Here is a 19,846-nt window from a genome sequence, read left to right on the forward strand (position 1 = left end):
CGGGAGCTAAGAATGATGAACAAACAAAGTGAATTTGAGTCAAAATTCCTTGTGATGCAAGAAGAGCATGCTTTTCAATCTCATGAATCATTTGGAAAGTTAGAACAAATGCAAGCTGAAAATTTGAGGGCTCTCAAAGAGTTCACAACCCTCCAAGATGTAAGATATGAAGTCCAAGCCGACTACAACATAAATAGTCAAATCAAGCTGAACTATATTGGAGAGCATCTGCACAACATAGATCCAGCATTTCCAACCTTCGATGAATTCTTCAAAAGGAGAAGTGAGATAGAAGTAAGCAATGCTATGAAGCTTGAAGATAGAGTAGAGGAAGCGATGAATAGAGCTGGTTTCTGGCGGGATCAACAGACAACAGACATGGACACAGGGAACACCAGCAACCAAGTGTATGAAAGAAGAAAGAAAAAGCATGACAAATGAAAGGTGGACTTGCTCCTTGTTCATCACTACAAAGAAAAAGCATGCATTGTATCTGTTTTAAGTTGTCTTTGCATCTTTAAGTAGTTATTATAATTAATAGTCTTTGTATTATGTTTGTTTCTCTTAAAATAAGTAAGCTAGCCTATGTGTGTGCTTGTGTGTTTACTTTCACTGAACAAAAAGCATGCTTTGTCCCCTGCATCTTTAATTCAATAAAAGAAATGTTTGAATGTGAAGTGAGATAGTTCTCTGTTAGATAGAAGTATAATAAAAGTAAGTGGTGGTATGAATGTGTGATTGCATAATAGCTCATTTTTAATGAATAAGAGAACTAGGATGTCTCCTCTTAAGTAGAAAGTGGCCTACTGTCTATGAATCTCAATCAAATAAAAATCCTTGGTTAAAAAGAAAAACAAAAAAAAAGAGAGAAAAGAAAAAGCCAAAAATGGAAACAGAACAAAAGAAAAACAAAAAGAAACAAAGCTAGACACCAATAGCTTGAACCTTAGAATATATGCCTGTGGTGTCTTTGTACTAGGATCTGCTTGGATTATTAAGCTCTTTGGAGTGCATCAACACTTGGTGACTTGGGTTAACAAACTCGGGATCATTAGCTGAAAATCCACTATCAAGAGCAACCTAACTACAAGGCATTTAGTAACCCAAAGAGGTGCTGGGCATCAATATTTTAAGAAGGAATGTGAGCCAAGTGTCTATAGTGAATAATGTGTCAAGTATAAAGAAATCAATGAACTTGTTACACATGACACTCAAATAAAGCTTATGAACAAAATAATAGCCAAGGATAAAGGAAGAATGAGAGGTCATAGCAGTGTGTTGCTTGATGCTTGAAGAAGACTTTCTAGGACTAAGAGTCAATAAGAAGTGAGTGTTTACAGATCCACATAAAACCCCATGAACTACCAATAATACTCTGCTAGCATGAACATCATCTTCCATTTCATTCTGTCTTCTCAATAATTCATTTCTTGCTTGGGGACAAGCAAGCTTTAAGTTTGGTTTTGTGATGACAAGTCATCTTAGCCTAGTTTCACTAGCCCTTTTCTTTTATTTTCAATTGAATTATGCACTTTCTTGAGCCACAAGCAAGCCAATTGGGTAGATTTTCATGTTTCCTTTGATTTAATCAACCATAGATGAATTGATGCAATTTCATGAGGATTTATGCTATAATTGCCACATATTATGAAAGAATGACAATCTCATGATTTTGAGCATAGCTTTGATGTGTTTGGTTGATTAATGATAGGTGAAGAAAGCTTGGAGAAAGGTTGAAGCAAGAAGGAATGGCTAGGAGCAAGAGAGAACAAAAAGTTTGAGCAAAAGTTTGCCTCAAACTTTAGCTCAAACTTTCGGATAAGTGAAAACACACCAGTGAACAAAAAGCTTGAACAAAAGTTTGCCTCAAACTTTAGCTCAAACTTTTGGAAAAAAAGCTTGAGCAAAAGTTTGCCTCAAACTTTAGCTCAAACTTTTGGGAGAAAAGCTTGAGCCAACGTTTGCCTCAAACTTTTTGCACAACTAACCAGCAAGTGCACTGGGTCGTCCAAGTAATAAACCTTACGTGAGTAAGGGGTCGATCCCACGGAGATTGTCGGCTTGAAGCAAGCTATAGTCATCTTGTAAATCTCAGTCAGGCAGATTCAAATAGTTATGAGGTTTTGATAATTAAGATATAAATAAAATAAGATAAAGATAGAAATACTTATGTAATTCATTAGTGAGAATTTCAGATAAGCGTATGGAGATGCTTTGCTCCTTCTGAATCTCTACTTTCCTACTGTCTTCATTCAATCATTCATACTCCTTTCCATGGCAAGCTGTATGTTGGGCATCACTATTGTCAATGGCTACTTCCCGTCCTCCCAGTGAAAATGGTCCAAATGCGCTGTCACCGTACGGCTAATCATCTGTCGTTTCTCGATCATGTTGGAATAGGATCCATTGATCCTTTTTCGTCTGTCATTACGCCCAACACTTGCGATTTTGAAGCTCATCAGAGTCATCCCTTCCCAGATCCTACTCAGATTACCACAGACAAGGTTTAGACTTTCCGGATCTCAGGAATGGCCACCAATAATTCTAGCATATACCACGAAGGTTTAAATCTTAGAGTAGAAAGCCAAGAGATACACATTCAAGCTTGTTTGCATGTAGAACGGAAGTGGAAGTCAGGCACGCGTTCATAGGTGAGAATGGTGATGAGCGTCACATAATCATCACATTCATCATGTTCTTGTGTACGAATGAATATCTTAGAGAAGAAATAGGCTTGAGTAGAATAGAAAAATAATATTACTTTGCATTAATTCATGAAGAACAGCAGAGCTCCACACCTTAATCTATGGGGTGTAGAAACTCCGCCGTTGAAAATTACATAAGTGAAAGTGGTCCAGGCATTGCCGAATGGCCAGCCCCCAAGTCTAAGGAAAAACGTTCCAAATATTGTCAAAAAGAACTCAAATACAATAGTAAAAAGTCCTATTTATACTAAACTAGTTACTAGGGTTTACAAAGATGAGTAAATGATACACAAATCTACTTCCGAGCCCACTTGATGTGTGCTTGGGCTGAGCATTGAGCTTTCATGTGTAGAGACTCTTTTTGGAGTTAAACGCCAGGTTGTAGCTTGTTTCTGGCGTTTAACTCTGATTTGTAACCTGTTTCTAGCGTTTAACTCCAGAATAGGGCAGGAAGTTAGCGTTTGAACGCCAGTTTGCATCATCAAAACTCGGGCAAAGTATAGAGTATTATATATTGCTGGAAATCCCTAGATGTCTACTTTCCAACGCAATTGAGAGAGCGCCAACTGGGTTTCTGTAGCTCCAGAAAATCCATTTCGAGTGCAGGGAGGTTAGAATCCAACAGCATCTGCAGTCCTTTTTCAGCCTCTAAATCAGATTTTTGCTCAGGTCCCTCAATTTCAGCCAGAAAATACCTGAAATCACAGAAAGATACACAAACTCATAGTAAAGTCTAGAAATGTGATTTTTTAATAAAAACTAATATAAATATACTAAAAAGTAATTAAAACATACTAAAAACTATGTAAAAACAGTCCCAAAAAGCATATAAATTATCCGCTCATCACAACACCAAACTTAAATTGTTGCTTGTCCCCAAGCAAATGAAAATCAAATAGGAAAAAAAGAAGAGAATATACTATAAATTCCAAAGTATCAATGAAACTTAGCTCCAATTAGATGAGCGGGACTAGTAGCTTTTTGCCTCTAAACAGTTTTGGCATCTGACTCTATCCTTTGAATTTCAGAATGATTGGAATCTATAGGAACTTAGAATTTAGATAGTGTTATTAATTCTCCTAGTTCATTATGTTAATTCTTGAACACAGCTACTTTATGAGTCTTGGCCGTGGCCCTAAGCACTTTATTTTCCAGTATTACCACCGGATACATAAATGCCACAGACACATAACTGGGTGAACCTTTTTAGATTGTGACTCAGCTTTGCTAGAGTCCCCAATTAGAGGTGTCCAGGGTTCTTAAGCACACTCTTTTTGCTTTGGATCATGAATTTAACCGCTCAGTCTAAAGCTTTTGGCTTGACACCTTCACGCCACAAGCACATGGTTAGGGACAGCTTGGTTTAGCCGCTTAGGCCAGGATTTTATTCCTTTGGGCCCTCCTATCCATTAATGCTCAAAGCCGTGGATCCTTTTTATTTTACCCTTGCCTTTTGGTTTAAAGGGTTATTGGCTTTTTGCTCTTGCCTTTTGGTTTAAAGAGCTCTTGACTTTTTCTGCTTGGTTTTTCTTTTTCTTTCTTCTCTTTTTTTTTTCTTTTATTTTCGCCATATTTTTTTTTCACAAGCCTTGTTATTCACTGCTTTTTCTTGCTTCAAGAATTAATTTTATGATTTTTCAGATTATCAATAACATTTCTCCTTTTCATCATTCTTTTAAGAGCCAACAAATTTAACATTCATAAACAACAAATTCAAAAAATATGCACTGTTCAAGCATTCATTCAAAAGACAAAAAGTGTTGCCACCACATCAAAATAATTAAACTAAGCTCAAGGATGAATTCGAAATCATGTACTTCTTGTTCTTTTATTTTTAGAACATTTTTCATTTAAGAAAGGTGATGGATTCATAGGACATTCATAGCTTTAAGGTATAGACACTAGACACTAATGACCATGTAATGAAAACACAAACATAAATAAATATAAAGCATAGTAAACAAAAACAGAAAAAATAATTAGACAAGGAGATTAAGGAACGAGTCCACCTTAGTGAGGGTGGCGTCTTCTTCCTCTTGAAGAACCAATGGTGCTCTTGAGCTCCTCTATGTCTCTTCCTTGCCTTTGTTGCTCCTCCTTCATAGCTCTTTGATCTTCTCTAATTTCATGGAGGAGAATGGAATGTCTTAGTGCTCCACCCTTAGTTGTCCCATGTTGGAACTTAATTCTCCTAGGAAGGTGTTGATTTGCTCCCAATAGTTTTGTGGAGGAAAGTGCATCCCTTGAGGCATCTCAGAGATTTCATGATGAGGAATTTCCTCATCCTCTTGTTGAGGTCCATGAGTGGGCTCTCTAGTTTGCTCCATTCTCTTTTTAGTGATGGGCTTGTCCTCTTCAATGTGGATGTCTTCATCTATGACAATCCCAGCCAAATTGCAGAGGTGACAAATGAGGTGAGGGAAGGCTAACCTTGCCAAAGTGGAGGACTTGTTAGCCACCTTGTGGAGTTCTTGAGGTATAATCTCATGAACTTCCACTTCCTCCCCAATCATGACACTATGGATCATGATGGCCCGATCCACAGTTACTTCGGATCGGTTGCTAGTAGGAATGATAGAGCGTTGGATGAACTCCAACCATCCTCTAGCCACATGTTTAAGGTCATGCCATTTCAATTGAACCAGCTTGCCTCTTGACTCAATTTTCCATTGAGCTCCTTCCTCACACATGTCCATGAGGACTTGGTCCAACCTTTGATCAAAGTTGACCCTTCTAGTGTAGGGGCGTGTATTTTCTTCTATCATTGGCAAGTTGAACACCAACCTTACATTTTCCGGACTAAAATCTAAGTATTTCCCCCGAACCATTGTAAGCCAATTCTTTGGATTCGGGTTCATACTTTGATCATGGTTCCTAGTGATCCATGCGTTTGCATAGAACTCTTGAACCATTAAGATTCTGACTTGTTGAATGGGATTGGAGAGTACTTCCCATCCTCTTCTTCTAATTTCTTGTCAAATCTCTGGATATTCGCCCTTTTTGAGCTTAAAAGGGACCTCAGGGATCACCTTTTTCTTGGCCACAACTTCATAGAAGTGGTCTTTATGGACCTTCATGATGAATCTCTCCATCTCCCATGACTCAGAGGTGGAAGCAATTGCCTTCCCTTTCCTCTTTCTTGAGGTTTCTCTGGCCTTAGGTGCCATTAATGGTTATGAAAAAACAAAAAGCAACCCTTTTACCACACCAAACTTAAAATGTTTGCTCGTCCTCGAGCAAAAGAAGAAGGAAAATAGTAGAAGAAGAAGAAAATGGAGGAGATGGAGGGGAAGTGTGTATTCGGCCAAGAGGGAGAAGAAGTATTTGTAATGTGTGAAAATGAAGTTGTGTTGAGAGGTTTATATAGGGGTGGGGGATGGTTAGGTTTCGTGTATTAGGGTTGGGTTTGGGAGGGAAATAGATTTTGAATTTAGAGGTAGGTGGGGTTTTTGGGGAAGAGTGGATGGATGTGAGTGGTGAAGGGTATTTGGGGAAGAGATATGGAAGTGATTGGTGAAGAGTATTTGGGGAAGAGTGTTATGAAAGGGTGTGAAGAGGAGAGAAGAAGAGGTGGGGTAGGTGGGGATCCTGTGGGATCCACAGATTCTGAGGGGTCAAGGACTTAACATCCCTGCTCCATTTAGGCGTGCAAAACGCCCTTAGAGTGCACTTCTGGTGTTAAACGCCAGGTTGCTGCTTGTTTCTAGCGTTTAATGCCAGCTTTTCTCCCATTCTTGGCGTTAAATGCCAATTGGATGCTCTGTTCTAGCGTTAAACGCCAATCTGATGCCTGTTTCTAGCGTTAAACGCCCAGAATGGTGCCAGACTGGACGTTTAACGCCCATTCTGCTACTCTTACTGGCGTTTAAATGCCAGTAAGCTCTTCCTACAGGGTGAGCTATTTTTCATTCTGTTTTTCATTTTTCAGTTGTTTTTGTGACTTCACATGATCATCAACCTAAAGAAAACATAAAATAGCAATGGAAAATAAATAGATATAGTTAAATAGCATTGGGTTGCCTCCCAACAAGCGCTTCTTTAATGTCAATAGCTTGACAGTAAGCTCTCATGGAGCCTCACAGATAATCAGAGCAGGGTTGGGGCCTCTCAACACCAAACTTGGAGTTTGGTTGTGGCCTCCCAACACCAAACTTAGAGTTTGAATGTGGGGGTTTTGTTTCACTCTGTATTGAGAGAAGCTTTTCATGCTTACTCTCCATGGTTACAGAAGGAGACCCTTGAGTCTTAAATACAAGGTAGTCCTCATTCAACTGAAGGACCAACTCTCCTCTGTTAACATCAATCACAGCGTTTGCTGTGACTAGGAAGGGTTTGCCAAGGATGATGGATTCATCCTTATCCTTCCCAGTGTCTAGGATTATGAAGTCAGCAAGGATGTAAAGGCCTTCAACCTTTACTAGCACGTCCTCTAGTAGTCCATAAGCCTGTTTCATTGATTTGTCAGCCATCTCTAGTGAGATTCTTGCAGCTTATACCTCAAAGATTCCCAGTTTCTCCATTACAGAGAGTGGCATGAGGTTTATCCCTGACCCCAGGTCACACAGAGCTTTCTCAAAGGTCATGGTGCCTAGGGTACAAGGTATGAAGAATTTTCCGGAATACGGTTTCTTCTGAGGTAATATCTGCTTCATTAATGCACTCAGTTCATTGGTGAACAAGGGGAGTTCATCCTCCCAAGTCTCATTACCAAATAACTTGGCATTCAGCTTCATGATTGCTCCTAGATACTTAGCAACTTGCTCTTCAGTGATGTCTTCATCCTCTTCAGAGGAAGAATAATCATCAGAGCTCATGAATGGCAGAAGGAGGTTCAATGGGATCTCTATGGCCTCTGTATGAGCTTTGGATTCCTTTTGTTCCTCAAAGGGAAACTCCTTTCTGTCCAGAGGACGTCCATGAGGCTTTTCTCACTAGGACTCACGTCCTCCTCACTCTCTCCAGGTTCAGCCATGTTAGTCATGGTTATGGCCTTGCACTCTCTCTTTGGATTTTTTTCTGTATTGCTTGGGAGAGTACTGGGAGGAGTTTCAGTAATCTTCTTACTCAGCTGACCCACCTGTGCCTCCAAATTTTTAATGGAGGACCTTGTTTCATTCATAAAATTTAGTGTGGTCTTGGATAGATCAGAGACTATGGTTGCCAGGCCAGAATGGCTCTGTTCAGAATTCTCTGTCTGTTGCTGAGAAGATGATGGAAAAGGCTTGCTATTGCTAATCTTGTTTCTTCCACCATTATTATTGAAGCTTTGTTGAGGCTTTTGTTGATCCTTCCATGAGAAATTTGGATGATTTCTCCATGAAGGATTATAGGTGTTTCCATAGGGTTCTCGCATGTAATTCACCTCTGCCATTGCAGGGTTCTCAAGATCATAAGCTTCTTCTTCAGAAGATGCTTCCTTAGTACTGTTGGATGCAGCTTGCAATCCATTCAGACTCTGACAAATCATATTGACTTGCTGAGTCAATATTTTGTTCTGAGCCAATATGGCATTCAAAGTATCAATTTTCAAGAACTCCCTTCTTCTGAGGCGTCCCATTGTTCACAGGATTCCTCTCAGAGTTATATATGAACTGGTTATTTGTAACCATTTCAATGAGTTCCTGAGCTTCTGTAGGGGTTTTCAGATGAAGAGATCCTCCTGCAGAATGGTCCAATGACATTTTTGACAACTCAGACAGACCATCATAGAATATACTTATGATGCTCCATTCTAGAAGCATGTTAGTAGGACACCTTTTGATCAGTTGCTTATATCTTTCCCAAGATTCATAGAGGAATTCTCCTTCCTTCTGTCTGAAGGTTTGGATTTCCACTCTAAGCTTGCTCATCTTTTGAGGTGGAAAGAATTTGGCCAGGAAAGCACTGACCAGCTTATCCCAAGAGTTCATGCTTTCCTTAGGTTGTGAATCCAACCATGTTCTAGCTCTGTCTCTTACAGCAAAAGGGAAAAGCATAAGCCTGTAGACCTCGGGATCAACTCCATTGGTCTTGAGAGTGTCACAGATTTGCAAGAATTCAACTAAAAACTGATGAGGATCTTCCATTGGAAGTCCATAAAACATGCAATTCTGCTTCATTAGAGAAACTAATTGAGGCTTAAGCTCAAAGTTGTTTGCTCCAATTGCAGGAATTGAGATGCTTCTTCCATAGAAGTTACAAGAGGGTGTAATAAAGTCACCAAGCATCTTCCTTGCATCTCCACTATTGTTATTAGGTTCGGCCATGTCTCCTTTTTTTTTGAAAATTTCTGTCAGGTCCTCTCCAGAGAGTCGTGCCTTAGCTTCCCTTAGCTTCCTCTTCAGAGTCCTTTCAGGTTCAGGGTCAGCTTCAACAAGAATGTTCTTATCCTTGTTCCTGCTCATATGAGAAAGAAGAGAATAGAAAAGATGAGGAATCCTCTATGTCATAGTATAGAGATTCCTTTATGTGAGTAGAAGAAAAGAAGAATAGAAGAAGGAGAAGATAAGAATTCGAACACAGAGGAGAAGAGTGGGTTCAAATTTTTGAGTGGAAGAGGGGTGTTAGTAGATAAATAAATAAATAGAAAAAGATGAGAAGGAGAATTTTCGAAAGTAATTAAAAGAAAAAGAAAAATATTTTTGTTTTTATTTTAATTATTGGTTAGTATTCAAAAATTAAGAAGGAAAATAAAATTAAATTGAAATTTAAAACAATTAGTTAATGAAAGGTAATTTTGAAAAAGGGGTTAGTGATTTTCAAAAATTAGAGAGAAAAGTAGTTAGGTGGTTTTGAAAAAGATATGATTGAAATAGAAAACTTTAATCAAACAAAAAGTCAAGTAGTTAATTGAAAAAGATTTGAAAATCAATTTTGAAAAGATAAGAAGTTAGAAAAGATTTTGAAATTGATTTTGAAAAAGATATGATTGAAATTATTTTGAAAAAGATTTGAAAAAGAAATTTAAAAATATTTGATTTTGAAAATTGAAGTTGATTACTTGACTAATAAGAAATTAAAAGATATGATTCTAAAATTCAAAGATTGAACCTTTCTTAATAGGCAAGTAACAAACATTAAAATTTTTGAATCAATCACATTAATTGTTAGTAAAGATTTTGAAAATATGGAATGAAATTAAGAAAAAGATTTTTAAAATTTTTGAAAATTATAAAAGAAAAATGAAAAAGATTTGATTTTTCAAAAAGTTTTTGAAAAGATAGGATTTTTAAATTGAAAGTTTGACTTGACTCATAAGAAACAACTAAATTTTAAAATTTTTTTGAATAAGTCAACTCAAATTTTCGAAATTTATGAGTAGAATAAGCGAAAGATATTTTTTTAATTTTTTAATTTTTTTAATGAAGAAAGAGAAAAACAACAAAAAGACTCAAAACACACAATGCATGCAAGAACACTTTGAATATGAAGATGAACACCAAGAACTTATCTTTGAAAAATTTTTAAGAAAAGAAAAACATGCAAGACACCAAACAGAGAAATTTTCAAACTTTAGACACTAACAAATTAAAAATGCATATGAAAAACAAGAAAAGACACAAAACATGAAATTGCAAAGATCAAACAAAGAAGATCATCAAGAACAACTTGAAGATCATGAAGAACAAGATTCAATGCATGTGTTCTTCGAAAATTTAAATGAAAATTAAAAATATGCAATTGACATCAAACTTAAAATTTGACATAAGACTCAAACAAGAAACACAAAATTCTTTTTGGTTTTATGATTTTGTTAATATTTTTTGGATTTTTCGAAAATTATTTGGAAAAAGAAAAATAAGGATTTCAAAATTTTTAGTAAGAATTCCAGGAATCATGCAATGTTAGTCTAAAGCTTCAGTCTAAAAAGATTAGACATGGCTAGCCAAGCTTCAGCAGGACATTACATACAACAGCCAAATTGATTGGAATCAATTAGCTCCTGTGATGATAAAAGCATCATCTGAAACTCTAGAATTCATTCTTAAAAATTCTGAAGAACATAGAATAATTTATTTTTTTGAAAATTTTTTTCAAAAATAAAAAGCTTTAAAAATAAAATAAAATTACCTAATCTGAGCAACAAGATGAACCGTCAGTTGTCCAAACTCGAAAAATCCCCGGCAATAGCGCCAAAAACTTGGTGCACGAAATTGTGATCTCAACGGCGCCAAAAACTTGGTACGCACTATCATAATCTCAATTCTTCTTCACAACTTCGCACAACTAACCAGCAAGTGCACTGGGCGTCCAAGTAATAAACCTTACGTGAGTAAAGGTCGATCCCACGGAGATTGTCGGCTTGAAGCAAGCTATGGTCATCTTGTAAATCTCAGTCAGGCAGATTCAAATGGTTATGAGGTTTTGATAATTAAGATATAAATAAAATAAGATAAAGATAGAAATACTTAAGTATGGAGATGCCTTGCTCCTTCTGAATCTCTGCTTTCCTACTGTCTTCATTCAATCATTCATACTCCTTTCCATGGCAAGCTGTATGTTGGACATCACCGTTGTCAATGGCTACTTCCCGTCCTCTCAGTGAAAATGGTCGAAATGCGCTGTCACCGCACGGCTAATCATCTGTCGGTTCTCGATCATGTTGGAATAGGATCCATTGATCCTTCTACATCTGTCACTACGCCCAACACTTGAGAGTTTGAAGCTCGTCACAGTCATCCCTTCCCAGATTCTACTTGGAATACCACAGACAAGGTTTAGACTTTCCGGATCTCAGGAATGGCCGCCAATAATTCTAGCCTATACCACGAAGGTTTTAATCTTAGATTAAAAACCCAATAGATACACATTCAAGCTTGTTTGCATGTAGAACGGAAGTGGTTGTCAGGTGATGAGCGGATAATTTATACGCTTTTTGGCATTGTTTTTAGTATGTTTTTAGTAAAATCTAGTTACTTTTAGGGATGTTTTCATTAGTTTTTATGTTAAATTCACATTTCTGGACTTTACTATGAGTTTGTGTGTTTTTCTGTGATTTCAGGTATTTTCTTGCTGAAATTGAGGGACTTGAGCAAAAATCAGATTCAGAGGTTGAAGAAGGACTGCTGATGCTGTTGGATTCTGACCTCCCTGCACTCAAAGTGGATTTTCTAGAGCTACAAAACTCAAAATGTTACGCATTGAATTGCGTTGGAAAGTAGACATCCAGGGCTTTCCAGAAATATATAATAGTTCATACTTTGGTCGAGTTTAGACGATGTAAAAGGGCATTGAATGCCAGTTCTACGCTGCTGTCTGGAGTTAAACGCCAGAAACACGTCACAAGCCAGAGTTGAACGCCAGAAATACGTTACAAACTGGCGTTCAACTCCAAGATTGACCTCTGCACGTGTAACATTCAAGCTCAGCCCAAGCACACACCAAGTGGGCCCCGGAAGTGGATTTATGCATCAATTACTTACTTCTGTAAACCCTAGTAACTAGTTTAGTATAAATAGGACTTTTTACTATTGTATTATCGATCTTTGATCAGTTTTATGCTATCTTAGACTTTCATGGGGGCTGGCCATTCGGCCATGCCTGAACCATTATCACTTATGTATTTTCATACGGTAGAGTTTCTGCACTCCATAGATTAAGGTGTGGAGCTCTGCTGTTCCTCAAAGATTAATGCAAAGTACTACTGTTTTTCTATTCAATTTAACTTATTCCGCTTCTAAGATATTCATTCGCACTTCAACCTGAATGTGATGAACGTGACAATCATCATCATTCCCTATGAACGCGTGCTTGACAACCACTTCCGTTCTACCTTAGATTGAATGAGTATCTCTTGGATCTCTTAATCAGAATCTTCGTGGTATAAGCTAGATTGATGGCGGCATTCATGAGAGTCCGGAAAGTCTAAACCTTGTCTGTGGTATTCCGAGTAGGACTCTGGGATTGAATGACTGTGACGAACTTCAAACTCGCGAGTGCTGGGTGTAGTGACAGACGCAAAAGGAGGGTGAATCCTATTCCAGTATGATCGAGAACCTCAGATTATTAGCCGTGCTGTGACAGAGCATTTGGACCATTTTCACAAGAGGATGGGATGCAGCCATTGACAAGGGTGATGCCTCCAGACGATTAGCCATGCAGTGACAGCGCATCAGACCATTTTCCAGAGAGGATAAAAAGTAGCCATTAACAACGGTGATGTCCTTACATAAAGCCAGCCATGGAAAGGAGTAAGACTGATTAGATGAAGACAGCAGGAAAGCAGAGGTTCAGAGGAACGAATGCATCTCTATACACTTATCTGAAATTCTAACCAATGAATTACATAAGTATTTCTATCCTTATTTTCTATCTATTTATTATTTATGTTCGAAAACTCCATAACTATTTTATATCCGCCTGACTGAGATTTACAAGGTGACCATAGCTTGCTTCATACCAACAATCTCCATGGGATCGACCCTTACTCACGTAAGGTTTATTACTTGGACGACCCAGTGCACTTGCTGGTTAGTTGTATCGAAGTTGTGAATGAAAAATGATTTATTAAGACGTGCGTACAGAGTTTCTGGCACCGTTGCCTGAGATCATAATTTCGTGCACCATCAGGCACGCATTCATAGGTGAGAATGGTGATGAGCGTCACATAATCATCACATTCATCATGTTCTTGTGTGCGAATGAATATCTTAGAGAAGAAATAGGCTTGAGTTGAATAGAAAAACAATAGTACTTTGCATTAATTCATGAAGAATAGCAGAGCTCCACACCTTAATCTATGAGATGTAGAAACTCCACCGTTGAAAATTACATAAGTGAAAGTGGTCCAGGCATGGCCGAATGACCAACCCCAAATTCTAAGGAAAAACGTTCCAAAGATTGTCAAAAATAACTCAAATACAATAGTAAAAAGTCCTATTTATACTAAACTAGTTACTAGGGTTTACAGAGATGAGTAAATGATGCAAAAATCCACTTCCGGGCCCACTTGGTGTGAGCTTGGGCTGAGCATTGAGCTTTCATGTGTAGAGACTCTTTTTGGAGTTAAACGCCAGGTTGTAGCCTGTTTCTGGTGTTTAACTCTGATTTGCAACCTCTTTCTGGCGTTTAACTCCAGAATAGGGCAGGAAGTTGGCGTTTGAACGCCAGTTTGCGTCATCAAAACTCGGGCAAAATATGGACTATTATATATTGATGGAAAGCCCTGGATGTCTACTTTCCAACGCAATTAAGAGCGCACCAATTGGATTTCTGTAGCTCTAGAAAATCCATTTCGAGTGCAAAGAGGTCAGAATCCAACAGCATCTGCAGTCCTTTTTCAGCCTCTAAATCAGATTTTTGCTCAGGTCCCTCAATTTCAGCCAGAAAATACCTGAAATCATAGAAAAAACACACAAACTCATAGTAAAGTCCAGAAATGTGACTTTTGAATAAAAACTAATAAAAATATACTAAAAAGTAATTAAAACATACTAAAAACTATGTAAAAACAGTGCCAAAAAGCGTATAAATTATCCGCTCATCACATGACTTGCTCTTGCTTCTTCCGGAACTCTTGTTGTTCTTGAATGAGCATGAAAAGTACTTCTTGTGTGGCTTGATCCATATATGAAGATGAAGATGGAGGTGATGAAGGTTGACAATCAAACGCATGAGGGTAAGGGTTTTGTATGTAGTGAGGTGATGGTGTATAGAATTGGTGGATAGACAATTAAGTGTTTGGGTTCCATTGGGGTGCATTGTGGTAATGTTTTGAAAAAGTCATAAAGAAAAATATAAACAAAAACTTACTAACAAAAGCAAACAAACAACCAAAAAGTGCTATTTACACTATTAACATATTCACAACAACCAAAAGATATAACACCATTTATGTGAATTCCCCGGCAACGGCACCAAATTTGATGGCTAAACAAAACCGTAGGCTAGGAAATCTTTGATTGGTGTTGTAAGTATATTTCCAAACCAACAAGTAATGCTCAAGATCAAATAATAAATTCAATACAAAACATACAACTGAGAGTAATTCAACCTCGGGTCGTGTCCCTAGGAATGCAAATGAAATGTTACGCTCTTTTTGTTGTGGAGGAGGACAAAATGGGATTTTGTGTAATCAAAGAACAAAATATTAAAACAACCAAGCAATAAAAGAACAAAGTGATGATCAAAAGTGTAAGTAAGGCAAGCAACAAGGAACAAGATCAAAACTAGTGAAAATGCTATAAATGCAACAAAAAAGCCTTGACTTGGGAATGAGGTTCTAAGGAATCCTATCATTTCCATAACCACAACTATGGTAATTATGATGAGTCAATCTTGCCTAGTTGACCCCAAGCATCGAGGAGTAAGTCAAGCAAGCATAATTGACCTTAATCCATAAGTCCTAACCAACTTACCAAACTAGTTGATAAAAGGCTAGCGTCAATGGAGACAAGAGTCAACTAACTACCCAAGAATAACCACTAAATGTCGGACATTATGACTCTAGCATCCTAGGAACTGAAACCACAAGCCAAGGTGGGAAAATCTACTCAAAATCTAAAGTTGGCATTTTCACAAACACCTTGTGTGCATAAAAGTAAAACATGGAAAATCACAAATTAAAATGGAAAACTATAACCAACTATCAACAAAACCAAATATAAACAAGCAATCAAACATAAAGGAAGCAAGAAACATAAAATTCATTGATCAAAACTTCAAGAAACACAAAATTGTAAATATGAACAAAGTAACTTGAACCAAAGGAAAGTGAAAGTAAAAGTGCTATAATTAAAGATGAAATTGAGAGTACTTACAATTAAAGAAGCAAAATCCAAAATCAAAGCTTGCTATAAAATGCTACAATGGAAATCGATATGAAAATGAAAATGAAAACCCTACGAGAGCAAAGCTACACTACTCCTACTCCTACTCCTAATTACTCTCTAAAACTATCTAAGTGAGCTCTCCTTCATATGTGCTGATATCCCCTTCATATAGCACTTCAATTCAGCCTTCAAGGCTTCCAAAATGGGCCAAAAGCCCCCAAAATTTGTGCAGCACATGTTTCATTAATGAAATCTCGTGCAGGGATGCGTCCGCACACTTGGCTGAATGTTGGCATGTGCGTACGCACAGGTTCTCGTGCGCACGCACACTTCGCTGTGTGTGCTTTTCCTTGTTTTCTTCATGTTTTATCCCTTGTACATATTTTCTTCCACTTTTGGCTATCCATTCTTTCCTCCAAGGCCTAAAATCACTCATCAAATATGTCATGGCATCAAATGGAATAAAAGTGGAATTAAATTGCTCATTTCAAGCACAAAATCGCATGTTTTCACATTTAGGATCAAGTTGGGGACAAAACATAAAAGTATGCTATTTTGGTGCTTAAGTGTGAGTTCATGTGCTAGAATCTATCCAAATTGAGTCAAAATATACCATCAAGTATGGACTCATTATTCCTCTCTCACTAAAAACTACTTGATCTATTCTTGATTTCTGCATATAATAGGCTCAGAATTTAGCTGGATTTGGGCTTGGGAAGCCCATAATTTGCCCCCAACATTTTCACTTTAATGAAGTCACGTGCGAGTATTGACACGTACGCGTGGGTCACGCATACACGTCGCTTCGCATTTTTGCATCCACGCGTGCGCGTTTGCTACGAGTGCGCGTCGATGAGTGCATCCCAAATCCTTGATTTTTCATGATTTCTCCACTTTGCATGATTTTCTCTTCATTCCTTTTATTCATTCCTAGAATTTTCAATCTTGAAATCACTAGCAAACACATCAAGGTATCTAGTGGAATCAAAGGTGAATTAAAATTAACCAATTAAGGGCCAAAAAAGCATGTTTTCATACTTAAGCACAAATTAAGGAGAATTTATAAACCATGCTATTTCATTGGATAAATGTGGGAATAATGGATGAAATCCCCCTAAATTAAGCACAAAATGTACCACGAAATAGTGGTGCATCAAGAGGCTAGAGACAATATTGGCCAGGTTAGAGAGGCTCTATGTAGGAGTCTTCATCTACTGCTGAGAGGGATGGAATGGTCTGTTGTTGAACCGGTTCTTGTTCATTCCACCATTATTGTTATTGAAGCCTTGTTGAGCCTTCTGCTGATCTTTCTACCCAAAGTTAGGTTAGTTCTTCTATCCTTGATTGAAAGTATTTGAATAGGGATTGTTGTTGGAGTTTTTGGAGAAGTTTCCCATGTAGTTCACCTCCTCTGTGGTGGTACAGGTGTTATCACCAACATCTACCTCATAAGTTGTCTCTGGATAGTAAGCAGTTGTGCTCTGTGTCCCACTCAAGTGCTGAGAGATCATGTTGATCTGCTCGGACATGAGCTTGTTCTAAGCTAAGATGGCGTCTAAGATGTCTACTTCCAAGACACCTCTCTTCTGGGCAGCCCCATTGTTCACACAGTTCCTCTCAGAAGTGTACATGTATTGTTTGTTGGCAACCATGTCTATGAGTTCCTGTGCCTCTTTAGGCATCTTCTTAAAGTGGAGGGATCCACCTGCAGAGTGGTCCAATGATATCTTGGATGCCTCAGATATGCCATCATAGAAGATGTCTAGCATGGTCCAATCTGAGATAATGTCAGGAGGGCATCTCTTGATCAGTTACTTGTATCTTTCCCAAGCTTCATAGAGGGATTCACCCTCTTTCTGTCTGAATGTTTGTACTTCCAACCTAATCCTTCTTAGCTTTTGAGGTGGAAAGAATTTGGTTAAAAATCCATTGACCACCTTCTTCCATGTATCTAAGCTCTCCTTAGGATGAGAATCTGGCCATAGCCTTGCTCTGTCTCTTACAGCAACGGGGAAGAGCATGATCTTGTAGACTTCTGGATTTACTCCATTAGTCTTGACAGTGTCACATATCTGTAGGAAGTCAGATATAAATTTGTTAGGATCTTCCTGTGGAAGTCCATGAAACTAGCAATTCTGTTGTACCAGAGTGACCAGTTGAGGCTTCAACACAAAGTTGTTTGCACCAATTACAGGAATGGAGATGCAGCACCCATAGAAGTTAGAATTGGGTGCAGTTTAAGATCCAAGGACCTTTATTGCGTCTCCTCCAGCTTCTGAATTAGCTGCCATTGTTATATCCCCCGCTTCTTGTTCTAGAGCTCCTGTGAGGTTTTCTACAGCTCTGCTAGCTTGAACTTGTTGCAGCTGCCTTCTTAAAGTCCTTTCAGGTTCAGGATCTAGATCAAAGAGAAGTTCTTTATCCCTATTCCTGCTCATAAACAAGAAGAAAGAAACCAACAAGAAAAAAAGAAAGGAGTCTCTATGTCAGAGTATAGAGGGCTCCTATTGAGAGAGATAGATGAAGGGAAAAGAAAAAAAGGTGTCTTTTAATTTAAAAAGAATTTTCAAAAATAAAGGGAGAAATAAATTGAAAGTTTTCGAAAAAGATGAGAAAGAAAGAAGTTAGAGTATTTTTGAAAAAGAAGAGAGAGAAAAAAAGAATTATAGAGACACCAAACTTTTAAAATTAAAATAAAACAAACAAGTAACTAACTAACAAGATTTGAAAATCAAATAAAAATTGATTTTTAAAAATTTTTAAATTTGGAAAGAAAAAGTCAAACAAGATAAGATAATATTTTAGAAATTTAAGATAGAAGATTCAATTTTGAAAAATTTTGAAATTAAAAGAAAGTCAAAGAAAGATTTTGAAATTCAAATTTTAAAGAAAGAAAAACTAACCAAATACTAAACTTTTAAAATTTGAATTTAAAAAAGAAAGATAAGATAACAAAATCTTGAAATTAAAGAAAAAGATTAGATAAATATTTTAAAGATAAAGAATAACAAGAAAAATAAGATTACTAATCAAGACATCAAACTTAAAATTTTTTGAATTTAAATTGAAAATTTTGAATATATATATATATATATTTAAAAAAATTAAAAAGAAAAGACACACATTAGATGGACACTAAACTAAAAACTTTTAAGATCAAAGAATATAAATTTTGAAAAATTTGAAAAAGAAAAATACTAAAAGATACCGAACTTAAAAATTTTGAAATCAAACAAAGAAAAACATAAAGAAAATTTTGAACACCAAGAAAGAAAAACAAGAACAATTTTCAAAAACTCAAAAAAAGAAATGAAAACCAAAGGGACACCAAACTTAAGACTTGACACAAGAGTCAAACAAAAGAAAAAGATAACTAAAGATGAAAATATTTTTGAAAAAGATTTTTAAAGAGTTTTCAAAAATTAACAAGAAAAGAAATAAAAAAAAAGCTTATAAAAAGTACCTAATCTAAGGAGCAAGACAACCGTTAGTTTGTCAACCACGAACAATCACCGGTAACGGCGCCAAAACTTGGTGCGCAAAAATGAAACCCGCATAACTAAACCAGAAAGTACACCGGGTCGTCCAAGTAATACCTTAGGTGAGTGAGGGTCGAATCCCACGAGGATTATTGGATTAAGCAAGCTGTGGTTATCCTGCAGATCTTAGTCAAGCGAATAAAAAGTTGATTGTTGTTGTTGTAGGCACATAAACAAAACAATAACGAAAGCAATAAAGAATTGACGTAGAAACAATAGTGAGAAAGTAGTTAAGGCCTCGGAGATGCTTGTTCTTCCGGATTGATACTTCTTACTGACTACTTTAAACAATGAGTGATTCATTCAATGGCAATGCTGTAAGTGATTAAGCCAGGAGTAGTGGTCATTAATCTCCTCTGTTCCAAACCAAATGCCCAAACAGGTCAGTCAATTTGGACGAGGGTGAATCTCACGCAATTCAATCTTTGATGATCCTACTCAAAATGCAATAGACAAGGTTGAATCATCTGGATCGAAGAATAAAACTCTATGATTCTAGTCTTAATGCCACAGGAACCTCAATTACCCATGACTAACGAGATTTCATGTCACATATTCCAAGTAGCCCAACTAACTTGTTAGAACCTGTGATGTATTCTCAAGCTGCAGCTCAATACTATCCGGTTTAGGACTCGTAAAGAACTCATGTAGAATAAGGGGTCATACTCTCGTTCCACCCCAGATTCATAAAGATGAAGAACGACAATACATGATAGAATGGAATTAAACATGTATTAAAGTAGAAAAGTAACGATATTAATCCATAGGAATAAGCAGAGCTCCTATCCTTAACCTAGGAGGTTTAGCCGCTCATATTTTACAGAAAATAAAGTGTGATAAGTTTTGAGAGGAC

At 37.2% G+C, this 19,846-nt stretch overlaps 1 non-coding gene across 1 annotated transcript; it reads left to right on the forward strand.

The window, feature by feature from the left end:
* The first annotated feature begins 17,236 nt into the window (after window positions 1–17,236).
* LOC148561709 (small nucleolar RNA R71) lies at window positions 17,237–17,343 on the forward strand. Its single transcript, XR_015887439.1, has one exon. It is a non-coding gene; the product is annotated as a small nucleolar RNA R71 (small nucleolar RNA).
* The last annotated feature ends 2,503 nt before the right edge of the window (window positions 17,344–19,846 follow it).

Source organism: Arachis ipaensis, chromosome B6 (genome assembly GCF_059453495.1).
Source record: "Arachis ipaensis isolate K30076 ecotype BB chromosome B6, ASM5945349v1, whole genome shotgun sequence".
Classification (NCBI taxonomy): domain Eukaryota; kingdom Viridiplantae; phylum Streptophyta; class Magnoliopsida; order Fabales; family Fabaceae; genus Arachis; species Arachis ipaensis.